The sequence below is a fragment of the Alligator mississippiensis genome, chromosome 1 (genome assembly GCF_030867095.1).
Source record: "Alligator mississippiensis isolate rAllMis1 chromosome 1, rAllMis1, whole genome shotgun sequence".
Classification (NCBI taxonomy): Eukaryota; Metazoa; Chordata; order Crocodylia; family Alligatoridae; genus Alligator; species Alligator mississippiensis.
In genome coordinates, this window is record NC_081824.1 from 11,527,289 (window position 1) to 11,533,347 (window position 6,059).

Here is a 6,059-nt window from a genome sequence, read left to right on the forward strand (position 1 = left end):
TCAGCTGCTTTAGTCTTCTTTTGTAACTAAGCTGGTTGTGATGCTTTGCTTCATTAACACTCCTGAGCATGATCCTCTCTAATATCTACCTGCTCTAGGTTGCAGAGATTTTCTTGCTATCTCCCAGTGATTTGGGGGTAGGGCAAGGCAGGAAGACTGAGAAATCAGTGTTCCAAACCTCTTTTTAACCAACACCTGTGAAAATTGCCAAAGAGTCTGTGGTTCTAGGAGTGGCCTTCTTCATCATCAACAGACTCATCTACAACCCTTTCCTTGACCCCTGGGAGTGATCATCCTTGACCATGAGGGATTGCTGCCACACCAAGGTATATTAGGGCTCCAACTTGCTCTTTACACAGAACTCCAGGCATACTGACATAGCTAATCCAATGATAGAAACAGATGTCACCAAATGAAGTGGATCAGCTGTGTGATGGATCATGGCACAGCTCATTTGCTTCATTGGACAAAACACATGCTGCTCCTTGTCTCACCCTTGATGGAGTAGTACAAGGGATGATGTGATCTCCCCACTTTCCCTTTTCAGATTCCCCAGTGATCACCAGGGACAGGTCTAGCCTAGTGGGGAGGGGTCTTTCCCTGCCCAGCCAGACTTAGGGTCTAGCTGAGTGGGAGAAACGGGGAGGGCTGGGTCTGGCTAGGCAAAGAAAAGCCCTAGTTTCCCTGCTCAGCCAGACCCAAAGCACAGGTCTGACTGAGTGAGGAACTTCAACATCCTCACTTATGGAGAGACACCCTGAGATTCCCCTGAGTGCCCATATATAAAACAGAGGAAGCGAGCAAGTGCTCTGGGACCCTGAGGGTCCCTCAAGCCTCCAGAGCAGCCCAAGGCAGTGGGAGAGTGCAAGCAGCTCAGGGCATTTGTACCAGTGGCAATGCATAGGGAGTGCACAGGGGCGCATGTTCACCCCCTGAGAGCACCGGTGCACCCTCTGACTGGCCATGTTCACTGCTTAGGCAATGGGCAGGAGTGGCAGGTGGAAGCACTGGTGCCCACCCTGCAAGCGCCGGCAGATCGCTGTAGTCACTCCCAGAAGTGGCCACAGCCACTCCCAGAAGCAGCTGTAGTAATTTGCTGCAGCAATCAGCCATCAGGATCGGCTACAGTCACAGGGGGGGCACATGCCCCCCCTAACTAAGGCAGCACCAGTCACCCATGACTTGTACTCTTCCACCACAGAGCTTCCTCTGAGTGGCTCAGAGCCTTGGGACCTGCTCATGACCATGCCACAAAAAAAACCCTCCTGCTCCCCTGCCCCAAGTGTTGCTCTGATCCCACTCCCCACAGGCATACCCAATACCATTTGCATGGGATACAGCAGCACTCTGGTATCTGCAGGGCCTCATGTGGTAGCACATTCACAGCCCATGATACTCACAGAGTGACTTGCACCCTTGGGCACCTACATGCCTGGGGCTGTCACTGGAGCATCCTCGTCCTCTCTCACTGGGCTGCCCTTTCAGTGGAAACTATCAGGTTACACAGAGATTTGGGAATCTCCATCCTTGAATGTTTTTAAAATCTGACTAGACAAAGCCTTGGGTGGGATGTAGTTGAAGGAGGTCCTGTTTTGAGCAGGGGGGTTGGATTTGATAACCTTCTGTGGTCCCTTCCAACCCTCATTTTCTACAGAACAAGAGGGCAGTACCTGCACCTACTGGAGGCCTCAAATGCCTCTACACAAATGCTTAAAGCATGGGGAATAAGCAAGAGGAGCTGGCCCTCCTGCTAGCTAGCAAAAACCCAGACCTAGTAGGGCTCATGGAAACCTGGTGGGATTCTACTCATGACTGGGCAGTGGACATCAAGGGCTACAGGCTGTACAGGTGAGAAAGAGCAGGGAAAAAAGGGCGGAGGGTATACTTCTCTACATCAAAGAGCAATACACATCCTCCAGGATCAGGATGGGGTGAGAGGTGGGGCAAACTTAGGCGTTCTGGGAAAGAATGCAAGGGGGTCATGAAGAAAGGGACTTGATAGTGGACATCTACTACAGACTGCCTCACCAGGGCGATAAGCTGGACCTGGAACTCTCAGGTCAACTCACAGAGGCTGTAAAGTCAAGGATGTGGTTGTCATGGGTGACCTAAACTACCCAGACATCTGCTGGGAGGAGCAGTCAGCCAGGTCTGACCACTCATGTAGATTCCTAGCTGGGATCCAGGACCTTCATCTATCCCCAGGAGGTGCATAGTCCCACCAGGGGAAATGCCTTGCTGGATTTGGTCCTTGCCACAGGCGATGACCTGGTGAGGGGTCTCTGGGTACTCAACTACCTGGGTGACAGTGATCATCACCTGCTGGAATTTACTATCCAGCACAGGGTGGTGAAAGCAAGCAGTAAGGCAAAAGTCCTCAACTTCAGGAGGGCTGACTTCAATTAACTAAGAAGATTAGTAGGAGAGGCATTGGTGTCTCGGAGCCTCAATGAGATGGGAGTCCAAGATGGGTGGTTGTTCCTCAAGGAGACAATCCTCTGAGCAATAAAGGGAGTCAGTCCCAATGCACACCACTATGACCCATGCCAATTCCAGTAGGTCCAGCTTTTTTTCACCCTAAGGTGCTGAGGGAATTGGTAGGGGTCATAGTGGGCCCCTGGCAGGACTGTATGAGCACTCATGGGGCTCTGACTAGGTACCAGAGGATTGGAAAAGGGCCAATGTGGTCCCTATTTACAAGAAGGGGAGAAAGGAGGACCCTAGCAACTGTAGGCCAGTCAGCCTTACCACAGGCCTTGGGAAGACCTTTGAGAAAATCATCAAGGAGACCATCTGCAAGGGCCCAGCAGGGAAGGTAATGCTCAGGGGCAACGAACGTGGGTTCATTGAGGGCTGATCCTGCCTGACTAATTTGGTTTCCTTTTATGATCAGGTCACAAAGTCCCTGGACAAGGGTGTTGAGGTGGATGTTGTCTTCCTGGACTTTAAAAATGCCTTTGTCACAGTTTCCCACCACATTATCTTAAAAAAAACTAAGTAACTGTGGCATTGATGCCTACACAGTCAGATGGGTGTCAAATTGCCTAGATGGTCAAGATGCAGCTGCTAGATGCAGTTCAACAAGGAGAAATGCAAAGTGCTGCACCTAGGGAGGAAAAATGTCCAGCACACCTACAGCCTAGGGAATGACCTGCTGGGTGGCATGGAAGTGGAAAGGGATCTTGGAGTCCTAGTGGACTCCAAGATGAACATGAGTCGGCAGTGTGATGAAGCCATCAAAAAAGCCAATGGCACTTTATCGTGCATCAGCAGATGCATGACAAATAGGTCCAAGGAGGTGATCCTTCCCCTCTATCGGGCACTGGTCAGACCGCAGTTGGAGTACTGCGTGCAATTCTGGGCGCTGCAATTCAAGAGGGATGCGGATAACCTGGAGAGGGTCCAGAGAAGGGCCACTTGTATGGTCAAGGGCCTACAGACCAAGCCCTACGAGGAGAGACTAGAGAAACTGGACCTTTTCAGCCTCCGCAAGAGAAGGTTGAGAGGTGACCTTGTGGCCGCCTATAAGTTCATCACAGGGGCACAGAAGGGAATTGGTGAGTATCTATTCACCAAGGCGCCCCCGTGGGTTACAAGAAACAATGGCCACAAGCTAGCAGAGAGCAGATTTAGATTGGACATTAGGAAGAACTTCTTCACAGTTCGAGTGGCCAGGGTCTGGAACGGGCTCCCAAGGGAGGTGGTGCTCTCCCCTACCCTGGGGGTCTTCAAGAGGAGGTTAGATGAGCATCTAGCTGGGGTCATCTAGACCCAGCACTCTTTCATGCTTATGCAGGGGGTCGGACTCAATGATCTATTGAGGTCCCTTCCGATCCTAACATCTATAAATCTATGAATCTATGGTTGCACCCAGAGAGTGGTGGTGGATGGGTCATTTTCGACCTGAAGGGATATGGGCAGTGGAGTCCTCCAGGCCTTGGTCCTGGGGCCTGTACTGTTCAACATCTTTATCAGCAATCTGGATGTGGGTGTGGAAAGCACACTGTCCAGATTTGCTGGCAACACCAAGATGTGGGGTGAGGTAGGCACGCTGAAGGGGAGGGACAGAATCCAGTTAGATCTAAACAGATTACAGAGGTGGGCAGATGAGAATAGGATGGAATTCAATGCAGACAAGTGCAAGGTATTGCATCTAGAGAGAAGGAACCAGCAACACACCTATAGGCTGGGGAACTCCCTTCTTGTCAACATGGTGGCAGAAAGGGATCTTGGAGTCATTGCTGAATCCAGGATGAACATGAGCTGCCAATGTGGGGAAGCAGTCAGTAAGGCTAACTGCACCTTGTCGTGCATCTACAGATGCATCACAAGCGGGTCCAGGGTGGTGATCCTTCCCCTCTATGCGGCATTGGTCAGGCCATAGTTGGAGTACCGCATCCAGTTCTGGGTGTCGCACTACAAGAGGGATGTGGCTAGCATTGAGAGGGCCCAAAGGAGGGCCACTCACATGGTCAGGGGCAGCAGGCGAGGACCTGTGAAGAGAGGCTGAAGGGCCAGAATCTATCCAGGCTCCACAAGACAAGGCTGAGAGGGGATCTGGTGGCCATTTAAACACTCACCAGGGAGGACCAGCAGGAATTGGGGGAGTCTCTGTTCCCCCGGGCACCACCAGGGGTTACTACGAATAATGGCCACAAATTGTTAGAGAGAAGGTTCGGGCTAGATATCAGGAGACATTACTTTACAGTTAGGGCTGCCAGGCTCTGGAATGGACTCCCAAGTGAGGTGGTGCTCTCTCCTTCTGTGGGGGTCTTCAGGAGGTGGTTGGACAGATATTTGGTTGGGGTGTTATGACCCTGGCACTTGTTCCTTCCCGGGGCAGGGGGTTGGACCTGATGATCCCATTTAGGTCCCTTCTGACCCTAAGCACTATGAAACTATAAGAAATGATATCTTTTATTAGATTAACTAGGAAATTGCACGTGCCTGTTGCAGCATCTCAAAGAAGTTTCAGACACTACAGAAGGCACACCACAAACAAAAAAATGCTTCCTGTGCCAGTGCGGACTTGACATCTGATACCGGGAAATCCCAGTATCAAAAGAAACACCCTGGAAAAAAGCGGCACAGGGCGCACTCCTGGAGCCTGCCCAGAGGCAACCAGAGACTGGGTCCTCCAAGGAGATGCTCTAGCACCCAGCCAGAGCATCTCTATGCTTGCCACATGCCAGTGCTGCTCCAGCACACTGCTTTAGTGTGCAAGGTACTGCTTTAGTGTGTTGGAACAGATAGAAGTGGGGCAAGGCTGGCAGCAGTGTCTCAGATGCAGGATCTGTCCCTTGTAAGCAGAGACATGGGGGTGGGTGGACTGTGTGGGGGGTGCTATAGGGGTGGGCAACTGTGGGGTTTCTGGGAAGGGTTGTGGGTATGGGGTTTGTGGGGGGTGTGGAGAGTTTGAGGGAGGCTGCCACACACACACACACACCTCTACCTCCCCATGGAACACAGCCATGCATGCCCAGCTTGATGGTGCACAACTCCTGCATGAAGTGCTGGGATCCCACGTGGTGGCAGAAGCCATCCTGGTCCTGTTTAAAGGCATGCTCCAGTGGGCCAGGCCAGCTCCCTTTTCCACGTATAGCCTCTGAGTCTCAGGTGGCACCACACCTCTCCAGGGCTGTGCCTGTAGCAGGCCATGAGCACCCCAACAGCCTGGCTGGCTGCTGCTGCCAGCAGTAGGGGCTGTGCACCACGGGGAGGTGGAGGGTGAGCATGTGGCGCCACCCCCCATCAAGCCTCCCTGAAAAACCCATAAACCCCACAGACCTACCCACAAATCCCACCCATCCACACCCACAAACCCCACATCCCCTCCACACCCACACCTCACACATATCCACCCATGAACCCCACACATACCACCCCCTAAAAACCTCACCCCAACTCCCCAACACCCATTCCCACATCCCCCACACACCCCACATCCCCGCCCCATCTCAAACCCTGCATGCCCAGCTGCCAGACAAGATGGGACCTGCTGGTGGGAGCTGTGCCTAAAGGGGAAGCTGTCCCCACATCCTGGTTAACAAAGCTGGCAG